The sequence below is a fragment of the Peromyscus californicus genome, unplaced genomic scaffold (genome assembly GCF_007827085.1).
Source record: "Peromyscus californicus insignis strain IS unplaced genomic scaffold, ASM782708v3 Scaffold_7__1_contigs__length_154581171, whole genome shotgun sequence".
NCBI lineage: Eukaryota > Metazoa > Chordata > Mammalia > Rodentia > Cricetidae > Peromyscus > Peromyscus californicus.
In genome coordinates, this window is record NW_026294595.1 from 40,926,526 (window position 1) to 40,943,141 (window position 16,616).

The 16,616-nt window shown below is 37.3% G+C and overlaps 1 long non-coding RNA gene across 1 annotated transcript in view; it reads right to left on the minus strand.

The window, feature by feature from the left end:
* Window positions 1-574: 574 nt before the first annotated feature.
* The window catches only part of LOC128101367 (uncharacterized), a 119,346-nt gene continuing 103,304 nt past the window's right edge, over window positions 575-16,616 (minus strand). The window contains exons 7-10 of the long non-coding RNA XR_008215078.1: window positions 6,597-6,779; window positions 5,538-5,816; window positions 3,329-5,436; window positions 575-1,105 (exon numbers count right to left, since the gene is read on the minus strand). This is a non-coding gene — a long non-coding RNA (uncharacterized LOC128101367). The remainder of the gene's footprint in view (window positions 1,106-3,328; window positions 5,437-5,537; window positions 5,817-6,596; window positions 6,780-16,616) is intronic.

The window sequence follows — 16,616 nt, forward strand, 5'->3', positions numbered from 1 at the left end:
AATAGCCCCTTAGAAATGTACCAGAGATCCCACCTCCAATGGCCTCATAGAAAACAGTTATTGTGTGGCAACCTCTTGACCTTGACCTGCTCTTTACTTCATTTTCTTATAAATAAGCTCCAAACTATTGCTTCTAGTTTTGTAGATCATTATGCAACTTTAGCAAAGGGTGGCTCTGGTTTGTTTTATCCTTTTGCCCATGTCCTTCCCAGAGATAAATATAGGGAGTCTTTATACAAATATATCTGTCTGTAAACTAGTCATTTAAAAATTAAAAGATATAAAGCATGTACCATATTAAAGACAATAGGGTAACCAGGAAATGGTCTAAAAGGTCAGGACATTAATTTATCTATACTGGATGATGAAGGGTATAACTAAGGAATTCTGGTGAGACAACTGCCAAGATGATCAACTAAGCTATTGATACTGCATCTAACAGAGTTATGACAGTGTTTTATATGAAAAAAATGTATTTCATTATGTATGTGATATATTTTCTCAAAATTTTCACCAACAGTATTGCTACCAGCACAGCCAATGAAATTTCTCTTTTATTAATCTCCAAGGAAAATGCTTCAGTTTTAGAAATGGACAACAAAGAGTGAATGAAAAATACAAATGTCATGAATCCTCCACTTTAATATTTTAAAATACATAGTTTCTGCATTATTCTATTACAGAGAAAGGAGATATTCCCAATTACTATAAGAATATCGCCTCAAAATTCACTAGGACTCCCCTCATGGAGAATATTTCAACCTTCCCAATCTGCCTGCTCACATTTCTTGCAGAACAATCTTAGTTTGATACGGACAGTGTGGTTCTCAATGTTTGCAGTATGTATACAGTGATGTCTTTTCTACTTCCACTATGTCCATTTGTTCCTAAGTGTAGTCTTTTTCCATTTCCTCTCTTTAGTAGAATACCCTCTATATTTGTTGAGGTCTGTAAATACTTACCTCGAACATAACAGTGTATCCAAAACTCGAAGTACTTATTCTTATATATGACTCTGAGTCCACCCTTTTCTTTATATATCTGGGCAGTCCTCTTTGATTCTCACTGGGGAGAAAAATATCTCCTACAAAGTTGCTGTGAATTCCTAAAGAAAAAGTGAAAACATTTTCACTACAACTTCTAATAAACATGTAAAAAATGGGAAGAACGTATATCCTATAAAATTCCTCTCAGGACTAATAGGACTTACATACACTTACTTGTAAGCAATTGGCTCAGGCATTCTTTTATCTGTATATACACATACATGTACATGCATGTATTATGTATGTATTAGATAGATGGTGATAGACAGATGGTAGATAGATGATAGATAGATAGATAGATAGATAGATAGATAGATAGATAGATCAATGGTTCCCAAAATATTGTGGTTTAATGTATTATTTTCAAACTTTAGAATGGTATATAAGCAGTACATATTTGTTAAGATCTATAGTTTACATTTTGAATTTTAATCATTTCTCCAGGCTTGTAGTGTGATAATCTCCTGGGATATTGGGCAACAGTAACAGAAAAACTCAAACATCAGGACTGAAATAAGAAGGAAAAGGCAAATAGCTGGATGATAAAACATATACAGTAGTCAGGTTATGTGCTTCTAAACCAGTGATATAAGAACAGAAACTGAATGATCATGATAATACCTTGGTAAAGGTACAGCCATACATAGAAGGGGTAAAAACTAGAACACTGAATCTAATTTGAATGTTTTTTTTAAAAGAATGATAAAGATTCCATGCAAAAATAATAAGTATCCCAGCCTGAGCTACATAGTGATTGCTAGCTACCCTGGGCTACATAGTGAGATCTGTCTCAAAAATTATGTTTAGAAAAGAAAGAAAACAAAATGGAAAAAAGTGTCAGAAATAAATTAAAAGAAGTAATCAATTGTTTTTCACTTTGATTTAGATTATTTGTTCAATCAACATGTTCATTATAAGATGTTTAGATATTCCCCCAGGATAGAAATAGATTAATAATCTAATATACAGAAAGACCATGATTTAATTTACATTTTAAATTTTAAATACATGCATTTGCTTTCTTCTTGTAAAATAGATCAGAAACCCCTACTGCCAGCATCATAGAGGTTGGGAAAGCAGTGATGGTGGTGTGAATGAAGCTCGTAGCTTTGGCATTCTTCACTTTGGATACATGTTGAAGCTTGAGCTGAGAAGTTTTAATAGTAGACCATACTGCAGATTATAAGATCACTATAAGAATATTTGCAATATTCTGGGACTACTGTAGACTTAGAGGTAGACGTTCAAATATGGGCTACCCATTAGCTGTTGAAGGGAGAAATCATTTAGAAAACTTGCTGAATGAATTAAAGCTGGGGAGGGGATTAAGTCAGAGACTGAAGTTTGGATACTTTCATAATGCAGAAAATTTAAAGCAAAGGCAAAGATACAGCAGCACATGACTAAAATTATAAATTCTGTGATTTAGGCTCTCTGAGTCCCTCTGAGTTAGAAGTTAAAACCAACGGGGGGGGGGGGGGGGGGGCGGGGATGGGGAGACAGCCAACTTGCTGAGTGGTTACTGATATTAAGATGTGAGAAAGTGAGTAGTTAATTAAAATTCACAATGACAGCAAACATCATAAGAACCCCTAAAAAATAAGGTATAAATTGATGATGAAGATTAGTTCACAGCAAAGGTGTGAAATCTGTTGCATTACAACAACCTCCAAGTAGCTAAAGAAGTGTCTGTGGGATTAGGCTCTAGCTTGAGAATGTTCTTTCTCAACAAAGTTGAGCTGGTAGTCATACATGTGGGTTTCTGGATGGGAAAGAATGGCTAGCCTAGAATTAAGCCTGGAGGTTACATGTCATGTTCATCCTCAACTTCAAGGTATATCAGTATCATATGCAGAATAAAATTTAAACTAAAAATGTCTTCCATGAAAATTAGTTACAAACAGGCTTAGAAGCCTTTCAACTTCTCATAGGATTGACTCCCAAGCATGCAATATACCTAAGCTAACAAACATGATAGTTTAGCAACTGAGCTAACTCTGTAATATTAGTTGTTTGCTCTCGTAATTGCTTCCTGGTACCATCATAGTATATCACTAAACCCACATGTCATAAACTTGAAGAAGAGATCAAAATTCAAAGTATAGCATCTACTGAATGCACATTCTTTGTCTATTATCATAAAGTGGAAAATGTTTAAGTTGATACTTCATAAGTCAGAGTCTGCCTGTCTTCAGTAAATGGTCATCTGAGGTTGCAGCCTCAATTGATATCAGCACAGTAGTCTAGAGGACAAGCCATCTTGATAAGCCATGCTGACTTACCTTGGGCAGAAAGCAGTCCTGACCAGGGTCTAGAAGGGATGTCTGGATTCAATAAATATGTGTTTGCATACCTTGAAAAGTAAATGGACTGAATGAAGTAATAAGCGACAGACTATGAGTCTTGAGATGTATACTTTAAATTTCTTTTCTAATATATGTGTGATCTTGAACTAATCCTTAAATCATGCTGTTTAATACATCAGACAAATCTCCATGAGAAGAAAGTTCTATTCATTAAAAAAATAGGACCCCTAAGAGAAGCAAATATAACTGAAGATGAAAATACTTCCTAAATCTGGATCGATGCACATGAACTGCACCATGCTTGTTATCTGGAATCATTGAAATAAATGTAAATTGCTGGGTCAAGGGAAAATTAAGGTTTGGGAGAAAAATCATGGTTTTAGTAATAATCCTTCCTGGAAGAAAAAAAAAAGTAATGGGAATTAATTATAGCTAATGAAGGATTCTAAACTTGGTTTATGTTATGAATGTCAGAAGGTTTAACTAATAATGCAAAATGAAAAATGAGAATAAGAAAACAGCATGCTATGGACATTTTTATTCCATCTTTTTTCTTCCCTTGTTCTTTTTTTCTCTCTTTTTTTTTTCCGTATAAATTGAAGCATGAACTAATACTGTGGTATATTGCCAGATCTCAGAACACATACAAAATAATAAGGTAATATATACCAAATGATTTCTGATGGTTACATTATGCTTCCCATGTTGAATTTATACTTTATTCCCACAACTTACCCCTTTTCTGCCTTTACCATTTATAACTTACTGTATTTCTAATGAATGGAATCTTTTCAGTGATACACAGCTTTCAGAAATGCTTGGTAACTATCCTGTTATGTTCTGCAGGAATGATTTTTGAGACAACAGCCAGAGCTTTCTAAACATCCTTCTAATAAGTGCCTCCCACCTTCAGAGATGCCTCCAGAGATGCTGCCCGCGGTAACGCCGAGGAGCATTTAATGATCTGTCCCTTGAGATATTTTTGTTGGTTCTCAGGAATGAAGAAAGTCTACAACCATCCCTTTATTAAATGTTTGTGTCATGCTTTGCTACTGTTGTTTTTAAAGGAAAGGCAATTTTCTAGAATTCATATTTTTCTTCTCTTTGCTACAGGCATCATAAGCAAAAGGTAAGGATTCCAATCTATGTTTTTAAGTTGTAAACAATCATTACTTATGAATATGCATAAATTCATCAAATCCAAGTATGCTGTGCTATAAAACACCAAATTTCACTTCATCTTATATATAGCTTTATATTATTTAGCACCTATGTATGCAACAAATATTTTTTCTTAATAATAGTTCATTTTTCTGAAATTACTTGATCTGTGTTTTACACATTATTTTTATTTTACAATTTATATTCTTAGTTTTTGATTATGAGGATGAAGAAGGTAAGAGTTATGTCAACAAATCTAGACACAAAGCTCAGTGATTCATGGGAGTAAAGATAATTGATCAATGCTTTGGTATAAAGTATTGACCATCAAGAGTCCTTGGATTGTGTACTTGTTTCCTGTTCAAGAAAGATGTTGGCTTGGGCCAAGAATCACACATGCGTGTGCTTCCATACTATGAAAAAAGAGGGGATGAACCTCATAAACATTGCATCTGAGAATCTGTAAGTTGCTCTCCGAGGAAGGCATGCATCGTGGCAATTAGGTTTATTTGGTTGCAAACAAAAGAAGCTTACTGGCTAGCTTAAGCAAAAATAAAATCTATTGGAAGTATACTTTGCAACCCACAAAAGCTTTCAGAAAATTGAGATGAGCAGTTTTAAAAAAAATAAACAGCTCCCAGAAAGTTTCCATTGCACTCGGTTTCCACACTGTCCCCTTAGTGCTCCCCAATCCCAGCTGTCTCTCTCTGCACTTTCTCCCTCCGTGTCCCCCAGCTGATCTCTCCTACTCTTTCCATGTGCATCCCAGTCCATCTGCAAAAACTGTTCTGTTTCCAGTTGTCATCAGAGAGGTTTCCTCCAGCAGAAAACGGGGTGTGGAGACTCACAGCCAAACATTAGGCAGAGAGAGTCTAAATCAGAGGTTTCCTTCCGGTCCCTCCCTTTGGAGCTTGAGGAATCCCCTGGAAGAGAAAAAGGAAAGACCATAGGAGTCAGAGGGGATCAAGGACACTGGGAGAATACTGCCTGCTGAGTCAACTAAGCCGGGTGCAAAGGAACTCACAGAGACTGAAGCAGCAAGCATGTGGCCTGCATGAGTCTGTACTAGATCCTCTGCTTCTATGTAGCGGCTGTTAGCTTGGTATTTTTGTGGGACTCCTAACAGTGGAAAAAGTCTGTCGCTGACTCTTTGGCCTGCTCTTTGGATCCTTCTTATTAGGTTGCCTTGTGCAGCTTCTGTGAGAGGGCTTTTGCCTTGTCTTATTGTATTTTGTTTCCTGTGTTTGCTTGTTGTCTCTTGGAGTTCTGCTCCTTTCTGATGGGAGACAGAGGAGGAGTGGATCTGGAGAAGAGGAGAGGGAACAGGTATCAGGCAAGAGTGTGGTAGGTCGGAATGTATGGTATGAGAGAATAATCTCTTTTCAATAAAAAATAAAAAATAAAAATAAATAAGCAGCTCCCATAATCTGAGAGAGAGAGAGAGAGAGAGAGAGAGAGAGAGAGAGAGAGAGAGAGAGAGAGAGAGAGAAAAGACCAGTCTCTTCGAGAAACACATTGGGTTAGTTTTATCTCTGTAACATCATTCTAACGCAAAATGCATAATCCTAGAAGAAAAGGCTCCAAGGTACCCTTCGCACCTCACTGGTTAGAGAAAGTTAAGTTCTTTGATTTCAAGTTTTGCTAAATACACTCATAACGAGAAAGAGTGTGTCCAAGAATAAGAGTCTGTAACAGTTTAATTAGTAATTAGACTATCTTTAATTGAAAGTGTAAAAGACTTGATTGTAGAAGGGGAAGGATATATAACACATAGAGAATGTAGGGAACCACATAGTGCTTCAGAGCATTCGATTTTTAAAATGGAGGGTGTTAATGGGATCTAGAAACAATGTTACAGTGTATTTCCTTCCCAACAAGTAGAAAGTAACTGAATACTAAGCAAGAGAAATGGTAATTCTAATAAATTAGGCTAGATCATATTGTACACTTGGTTCAACAAATTTCTCCTAAGTAGACGAAATACTTAGACATGTTGAATATGCTGGATTTTTCTGAAAACTGAAAAGACCAGCTTGCTTGGTGCCAGCAATGCCAATGTTTAAATATTGGAATGTTGTTTTACCTGGTAGGTGACTCCTCCACCCTGGCCTTCAATTACACTGCTGGAGAAGTTCTGCTTTGAGATAGGATCTGCTTCTTTCTTTCCTTCAGTTTTCTGTCGTTGTTTGGTCATTGGAATCTTCCTAACAGGGTCACCACTTAGCAGGAAAGCACACTATGGAATTCTAGTTGAAAGTGCCCTTTCCTTAGAGAAGAAAACAAAGACAGCCATCTCTACAGTAGTCAGGTTAGAAGTCAGTAAGAGGAACTAAACAAAGACAGGGAAGGGCGGCGTTGGAAAGGAAAAGTCAGCTTGGGTCCAGTTGGTTAGAGGCTATGGTTAGCTAGCTGTCATCTTGCTGTATCCTTCCTGATCATCAGCAACTATGTTAAGTTCCTAGGGATTGATTAAACTGACAATGTACTGGACACTTAATAAAGTTTCCTCCCAAATTACCTTTCTTTTTTTTTTTTTTTTTTTTTGTTTATAATGTTGACCAAATACTTCATAAACCATTGAATTTAGACTCATTGCCTATGTTGTGGACTTGACAAATTAAGCTTTCTCTGCCTCAATTGCACCACATCTCTAAATTTACAGCAAATTACTGATTTCACTAGGTATTACCCATCCAATCAAAACCTTTTTAAAAAATATATTATATTGCAATGTTATAAAATGCTTTTAACACAAGACAATTTAAAATTGCCACCTGTACTCTGAACAAATCTCAAGTATCATTGCTTAGTAGTACAATGCAAAATACAATTCATTTCAGATGATAGCATTTAACTTTTTATTCTATAATCTATTCCACCCGAATTTTTATAACAAATTTAAATAGGTGACTTCCTTGAAATGGAAGATTGTAAGAAGCTTACTAAACTTGCACACATCATGCTTAGGAGGATGCTTAAATGCTTTTAAAAGAGAGATCAACAAAATAGGTGCTCTCTTTTGGTAGGTTCTTAAAAAAAAAATCTCCCTAAAGAATTAACCGATTATTAAGCTTTGTACTACCACATCCATCTTTTTTTTTAAAAAATTGAAATAGATATAACTCTAACAATGATGACTAAGAAGAGGAAGATAACGATGAAGAAAAAGAAGAAGGTATCCTGATATAGAAGTATATAGAAAAAAGCATCCTGGATAATCTTCCTTAAGAATCGATATATGAAAGTGGTAAGTTTTGATGTTTAGACTGACAGACTATCTATTCCTTGTCTACCCACTGTAACTCTTGCAGTGAAACCACAGTAGAATTTCAGTTTTAAAGGCAAAACTAAGGGGAAACAGAGACCACAAGCATGGTAAAGTTACAAATAATTTTAATGGAAATTCTTACTTGGGAATGGAGCAAACCTCTCTACCAACGGAGCCATGCACACTGAGTGGCTCCAGGCCAAGAGCAATGATATTGTCTACAGTCTTCTCTTTCTTCTGTCTCTACCTATCTAGGTTGCAATTTCAGGCTTGTCGTTTTCTCTTCAAGTAGTACAGTCTTTGGACAGTAGAGGGCACTTTAAATTTAGACAAAGCTCAAGAAATCCCTGCATCTCCATTTAGAGAGCTTTTGTTTGACTCTAAAGAAATACAATTTCATCTTACATTTTAAATAATGTGTATTTTTTAAACTGTGTAGTTAAAAAGTATGTTTCTTATTATGTGAAATCAGTTTCTTATTTCATATTATTTTATACAAATACAATGATGTCAAATGTGTATCTAGTGAAGAATAGTGATATTACAAATTGTAATTAGTCCGTGAATAAATAATTCTTTGATTTTTTTTCCTAATGGAAAGAAAGAATAAGGAACAAAACTCCATATGTAAATTAATTGAAACCTCAAAAAATCTCAAAAATTTAAAAACATGGAACATAACATATCTGAATGAAATCAGAAACATAAGAATCCTATTTGTCCACATCACAACATAAATATCAACATTTATCCTTTTTCATTTTTGAAAATTGCAAAAATAATATACTTAATAAGATATAGGCTTTCATTTAATCTCATATAGTTCATAAAATTTCCTTTAATCTCCCACTAATACATGATATTAAATGTTCTGATACTCTCAATTCTCTATCCTTTAAGAAAAAAAATCTTCAGGGTCTATGAAATGCTTCAACATGTTGCTGATATTTGGGAAAAATAATTTAAACATAAATGCCATATGGCTGTTTTTCTAGTATACCTTAATCACTGTGACTTATGATGAATGTGTTATTATTTGTACATATTCTACTCCATTTTGAGTAACCAAAAAATAAAACATGATCCATATTAATATTTCAAAGTAAGCTATTACTTTTGTTATTAATTATCACTTTGGAATTATCACACAACATCTTTCACCCTAAAAACGTTGCATTTCCCCATTTAGTTGAAAACAGCTATCATATACATAAAACAAACTGACAATTAGCTCATTCGTTCAGTCTAAACCAAATCGCTCCCCTTTTCTGGCTGTGAGTGTAGTAGAGGTCAGGCTGTGGGGAATTCCCCAGATTTGACCTTATCAGACTTAACCTTAGACCAAGAAATGAAACACAAGAGTACATCTACTTAATATTCCAGCAAATAAACAGTATCTAAAATTTTAAGAACTGAAATGTCCAAACATATATATTTTTTTAAATCTATAATTGCACAGCAGACCTGAACTTCATAAACAGGAATTATCACAAACGTTGAACAGAATTTATGGTCTTAACATAGGATTGGTAAAGGGAAACAGGCTGATTAAATGTCCCAAAGTTGTTGAATTTGTTTCTGCCAAAGTATTTAACAAGGAAAAATTTGTACTTTAGAAAGAATATTATAAATATTTTCCATATCCAAGGAAATGAAAGTTGGCTGCTTCCAGTCACCTTGATTCCCCAAAACCTCGAGTAAACCACAGTGTGGAGATGTGTCTCACATATAACCTTGCCCTTTGTCATTTTCATAAACGAAAAGCAAATAAACAGCAATTGTCGCCACTCTAAAAATGCACGGCCGCGCTCCGTGGCATTTATCCTTCCGCCTTCCCCCATTCGTTATTGTCGGCAGACTGTTCGCCACCAGCACTGCTGAGGAGGTCTGACACGGGGAGGGTAAGAGGCGCAGATGGACAGCGCCTATTATCTCTTCCCTTCTCTCTCTTGCCCTTTTATGGCCTATAACTTCATTCAATCTGCAACTACATTTATGTCCCTTTTACAACAAAAAGGGTCATAACGCTGCCTCTGCTAATAGTGAAATTGCCTAATTTCTTCATCTTCCTTTAAGCCTCAGGACTGGTCCCCATCTCAAGTTAAGCCCGCGTTTGTCCCATCAACTTTGAAAATGACGGGTCCTGTTCAGGCTCTGCACCCTGCCAGGGCTGCCTGGGTGTGCAGGACCCTCAGGCAGACATGCGGGAGGAGAGGCCTGGAGGAGACAGCTCTGGGACACCTTCTAGAACACATCCCGAGCGATTAGGGTTTCCCCGGAGGTGGCAGGTTTGGGACCCGGGAGCTAGCTGCGGGTCAGCTGACGCCCATAGGGCCCCAGTGCAGGAATGTGAAGAATTTGCTTGCTCAGAAGATGAGAGCTGGAGGGACTCCCCATTCTGACCCCAGCGTGCGCCGGCTGGGGACCAGCAGCGCCTCCCTGCAGCTGCTGCTAGTGCGGTCGCCGCAGCAGCCGCGTTGGAGACCACAGAGGCTGGATGCTGGGCGGGCCTGGCAGCTGCTCTGCCTGGACTGCGGCCCCTGACATCCATCTCTCTCTCTCTCTCTCTCTCTCTCCCTCTCTCTCTCTCTCTCTCTCTCTCTCTCTCCTCTCTCTCTCTCTCTCTCTCTCTCTCTCTCTCTCTCTCTCTCTCTCTCTCTCTCTCTCTCCTCTGTCCCTCTCTCCTCTCTCTCTTCTCTGCTCTCTCTCTCTCTCTCGTTTCCCTCTTTTTCTTTTTCTCTTTGCCTGGTAGCACGTCTACTACAAAGCAGAAAATCGTCCCCCACGTTGTAGGGAGAGCCTGCAGGAGAGGAAGCTGGGGTACAGTAGTCTGGGCTGATAACAAAGCGAGGCTAGCGGCCCTCCTGTCTCTCCTCCAGCAGCTCAACGTTTCCCCCTCTCCAGCGGCTGCAGCGCTTTGTCAGCCTTGCTGTGGGAACTAACTCCCACGTAGTCTCCTCCTCCTTTCAGATTTTCAAGGATGCTTCCCCCCCCCCCCCCACCCCCAGGAAAAAACACCAAAAGCTTTGTAAAAGGGAGGTAAAAATCCCGAAGACAACTTCGTATTTTGCAACTGAGATTTTGCTATGATTCCTTTATTAGAAAACGGATCTTTTCAAGTACAGCACAATAAAATAAAGCTCAAATGAATGAATATGGCAGGGTTGGGGAGCAATTAGCTGCTAATTTGGGAGAGCGTTTCTTGATTTTCCTAACCAGCCTGTTCACGTTCCTTCCCTTCCTAAGATCTTGTTCCCTGTTCAAGGCTAAAAGCTGGCTATGATTCAGCTCATAAAAATATGTCACAGCAATTGGAATTTACCCTTTGACCTTCTACCCGCTCGCTGCCACCTCTCCTCTGTGCAAATGCACGCGCGTACACACACACACACACACACACACACACACACACACACACACACACACACCAATTCAGTAGCCAGACGTTTTCACTCCACAGATGGTAATGTTGCCGGTGAAAACCGCCTTTTTGCAAAAGGTAACTCTGTAAAATCTTTATTATGTGAATCATTTGCATTTTTCCTTTTAAAAGTGTTGTTCTACGTGAAATTTGTGTTTGTGGATCCGTCCAGATTATCTTATTCTGTATTTAACACGGTAAGCATAAATCCTCAGAGATTCGAGGCACTCGAACGAAAATATACAGCAAAAGCAGAGAGAGCTGAGTCCAAAATGTATGAGCAGAGTTTTGTAGTTTTTCTGAGAACCTCACCTTTCCAAATAATTTGCTCCTGCCTTTGTACAGTGAAAGCCCCATTACCAGCCCTGAAAAAAACAGTGTTAAGTGTTTTGTACAATTTCTTTTTGTGTGTGTGAAGCTCGAAAAGCCAAGAAAATGGGCAAAATACTGAATCAGGCCACCAGGGCCAGTTTCAAATGCACACAGAGACATTTTTACAGCGTTATTTGAACTATTACTAAATAAAATGCTTTCTTCCTTGGAGTATGGCAAAGTACTAGTTTTCCCAAACATGAATACAACTTCTGGGGAAAAGTTAGAAATAACTTAGTATTTGGCTACAGTGCTTTTACCCTCTCCAATTAATAAGAATTTCTTGTCCTTACTGTTTATTCTGAAATGGTGGCAGACCCTCCACTCGTAATTGGAAGCCCTTTCAAGATGTCCAAGCAGGTCTTGAATCCAGAGATTTGGAGATAAAATGAACAAGCTTAAACATTGTTTTCTTCTCCATGAACACAGTGACTAGAAATGAAGAATCGAAACAGTGTCTGGCAATTCATTTCCAGATGCCTAAGTCATGACTTAATCCACATGTCAAAAATAAAATTTCCAGGCAAGAATTAAGCAAGGTTTAACATTATTATAATATGGGGTTTGGGAGACATTTATTTTTCATCTCCATGTTTGTACACCAATGTTCTGAACTTAGTAGTCTATAAATAATGACATAGGGACTTTATTAACATTATTTTTCCTAAATTTAAGAGGAAACTTCTTCAAATATCCTATAGCAATTGCTCATGTTTCAAAATAGCATTTATATTTAGCACAACATAGACAATGGCAGTTTAACAACTTTTAAGTGGAGGTCTAGATAATGACCATTTCATACTATTATTACTAGATGGCCAAGGATTTTTGGGGGTTGGGGGGGGTACAGGATTCTTCTTCTTATATGTCAGCTTTGGCTGAATTTCTTAGAGTTAAAGACTTAAAGATAAATCTGCAAATACACCTACATGCATTTCATCACTGTCATGGGCTTCTTAGAGGTCGTCCATTTTTCTTAGAAATGGCACCAACTGCTGCTTGGAAATATTTATCCTGAAATTCTTTGTACTTTAAATAAACTACTACTTCAAGATCTGCCATGTGTCCCTCATTCATCTTGAAGGACAGTGTGTGTGTGTGTGTGTGTGTGTGTGTGTGTGTGTGTGTATGTGAGAGAGAGAGAGAGAGAGAGAGAGAGAGAGAGAGAGAGAGACAGAGACAGAGAGAGAGAGAGAAACTTAAAATGTTTCTCCCATTTTATGTAATCTCTGGAAGTCCTTTACCTGAGTGTAGCTTTGATAGTGACTCAGTAAATTAAGGCAGAGATATATATTTGAAGGTTTATACTATGATTCATCTCATGCAACAAAGGACAATAATTCAGTTTAAAATGGAGCCCATGTTTATTTTCTGTTCTTTTCATCCACTATTTAAGATATCCATGTGGGTTTCACATGATAAACATCACAGAGGAGAAAATGGGTTCATTTGGCATTTTTCATCTAAGGGAAATTCACATCCTCTTTGCCCATGGAGAGGGAGATAATATGATAACCTTCTGATTATATACATAAGCGGAACCTGATCAGCTTCTCTTGTGGTTCATTTTTTTAAGGGCAAGTTCCAGTTGGATTGTACTAATGCACATATTCATGAATCTCTCCAAACAGGATTCACTGCTCTCCAGGGAACCCTTGAAGTATGCATCATTGTTTCAATGAAGTATCTTCATTATAAAACATGGGGACTATAAAAGGTGAACACATTTGCCATAGCTTAATATAATATCTGGTCCAACTTTCTTCTGCTATGATTTTTAGCCTTCTTTCCTTCTCTTTCCTCCCTCCCTTCCTCCCTCCCTTTCTCCCTCCCTCCCTCCCTCCCTCCCTCCCTCCCTCCCTCCCTCCCCTCCTCCCTTCCTTCCTTCTTTCCTTCTTATAACAAATAGGAAAAAAATGACAAAGAATCCTGAGATATCAGGTATCAAATTAGAAGAAACATCTTATTATTTCAAAGTCAAATTTAATCTCCTTCAAAGAAAATTAAGTGAATTAGGTGAATCAGGAAACATAACTCTAAAATCCAAAAATTCTTACACTTGATTCAAATGTTTTTACCCGATACAAAGAACCTTATGGAAATTTTTCGTATCTGAATATGCATAAGTTTCTAACATTGAAAATGTGAGGTCAAAGGTGAAAGTACAGTAAGGCGAAAGTATAATAAGTAGGTAAACATTTTTAAGGCAGGCAAAGTGAGGCATTGCTTCAGAAAAATACGTGAAAACTGATCACAAGTTCGTCATGGCGTCTCCATCATTATCTAGGGGACTGAAACTCTTAGTTGGTCATTCTATTATTTATATTTGCTCTAAATATACATATGCTAATATTTCTCTTTTCTTTTCTGTGGAGTTCTTCTAGAGAACCTGAGATTTAGAGAGTTCTACTAATGTGCATGTTACAAAGAGGCCTTTATTAGAGAGGACATGAATGAGGCACAGAGCAAAACTACAAAAGCTCTACACTGGAAGTGGGAATAATGGGGTGCTTTATAGGAAAGGAACACTGTCTTTGGGGTATGAAGGACAGTTTAGCATGACATCTATTACAAGGGAACAAAGGAGTCATATAGCTCACAAATTAGGGTATTCACATCCAGATATATTCGTGGTGGAGTGTAAAGAATTTGGAATTCAGTGTAAAATGATATTGTGATCTAACATAGCACACAATGGAATGTGACATTCCTTGAATGCAGGCTGTAAAGTGATCAAAATAGATTGTGCCAGTCACAAATAACGGATACTTTGCAACTCTTTAGTGATTAGCAACCAAAGGCAGTAATTCTTAGTGACACTAAAATAAGAAGACTGTGTCTATGGTAAAGCAGGAAATGACAAATTCATTTCAACGTAACACATATGCCAGTTTTCTCAAGTTTCTCGGTAGAAATTAAGTCAAGGATAATATTTTTAAAATGTATAAGGCGAACAGCACAAACCAAATGGAGTCAGTGTTCTACTGTTGCAATTTAAGTTACCAATTCAGACAGGCAGTCAATCTCTAATCTCTTTTATGCCATGATTTGGAAAGGGGGATAAAACAAATACAGATGAAAATGTGGTAGTAACCTATAAGAAATCTTTGTCTAGTTGACAGAACAGTTGTCATACTGATACTATCCATCCTTCTCCATTTCTATACAAGTTAGCAGTCCCAGAGTAGTTCTATGTTAAATAGACTGGTTTACTTTAAATCCTTGCATTCTGTGACTGTTCACCATGTTTGACATAATCAACTATTCTTTCTCATTCCTTTAGCTTCCCTACCCTCTAACTTCATAATTTATCCCACACCTTCTAGAAACTTGTGCACTTTACTGCTTAGCCTACCTCTTACATGGAAATGTTTCTCTCTGTTGGGTACTCACTGTGCTTATCCCCTTCCAAACCTGTTTAAATGCCCTTCACTGCTCTTACAGCTGCACATATCTATTGAGCAATAAGTCAGAATCTCCATCCTCATTCCTCATTTCTGAACCCACACTTGTATTACTCACTGTTCCCAAAGGTCACAAGAACCCTGAATTCAGTTCTTCCAAAAATGAATTTGTATTGTCCTCCTGCATCTTCCAATTCAACCTTTCTGTTTCTACCATGATTTCTCATTTTAGAATGGCAACCTCACCCAAACTGTTGGTCAGAAATCTTTGACTTCGTGGGTTACCACCAGAAGGTCAGTAGTTCACATCCACAGTCTGCAGAAGGATTTTTACCTCCTTTGCCCTGTCCTTAAAGTCATCAGAGTCTGTCACTGTGAGTACTGAATGCGACTTCAGATGTTCCCTTGTTTCTATCCATATATTATATTCTTCCTTCCCACTATTCTTTCTAAAATACAAGTTTTGGCAGAATAGAAGCACATCTTTTTAGAGTGAAGGAGAAGGCAAAGAATGCATGGCATTTGGGAAAGGACACTGTGGTGATGATTCATTTGCAAGTATTAGTTCTATCTCTAATATATGTTTTAAATTATGTTCTCTGCCTGAAGTATTATAATAACCAATTATTACTGTTATACTTCAGCTGCTATTATACTATAGTATATTCCTCTTCAGATAACAACAATACTGGTAATGTTTAGTTACATCATGGTGTGTATTTATGCAAAAGCCTATAGAGCCTTCCACTCATTCAAAGTGAATTTAAATTTTCAATGGCCTTCAAGGACTTGTGTCTTCTATCTCCGATGGGGAACTTTTACCTCGTTCTGTTCTTCCTCCATGGAGGTTCAACACTTTGCAACACGGAATAAGTGAACTAAGTAAACTAATGTTAAAGTGACCCTGCCACATCTTGGTCTGCAGCTATCTGGCTTGTGACTGTTAAGTTTTATTTTTTTTTTAATTGTTGTTTTGTTTGTCCTAAGTGTAGCTGGAGATTTCTCCAGTCCCACTGTTGCCCCAGCCACTCAGACCCAAGTAAACACACAGATGCTTATATTACTTATAAACTGTATGGCCGTGGCAGGTTTCTTGCTATCTAGTTGTTATATCTTAAATTAACCCATTTCTATTAATCTATAAGTTGCTGTGTGGCTTGTGGCTTACTGGTACTTTACATCTTACTTCTCATGGTGGCTTTAGCTGGCAGCGTCTCCTGACTCAGCCTTCCACTTCCCAGAATTCTCTTCTCTACTGATTCTGCCTATACTATACTTCCTGCCTGGTTACTGGCCAATCAGCATTTTATTTATCAATAAATCAGAGCAACACATTCACAGCATACAGAAAGACATCCCCAGCACCTGAGCATCAGTTTCTTTTGTCCATCCTTTTGTTCTAAAGTGGTGCCTATCTTTAAAGCAAAGATGTAGGGTTTTTTTTTTTTTTAATAGACAACTGATAGAGGGAATTATTTGTTCATTTAGTTAGCCTGTGTATTTTGAGGCTATTGAAACTTAAAGTTATTGAAATATGGGAGTTAATTGTATCATGTTGTTGATCTTTTGATGTTGTTATTTGTGTTCTCAGTGAGAATTTGTGCTTTGATAATTATGGCATCATACATCTTCCCACAG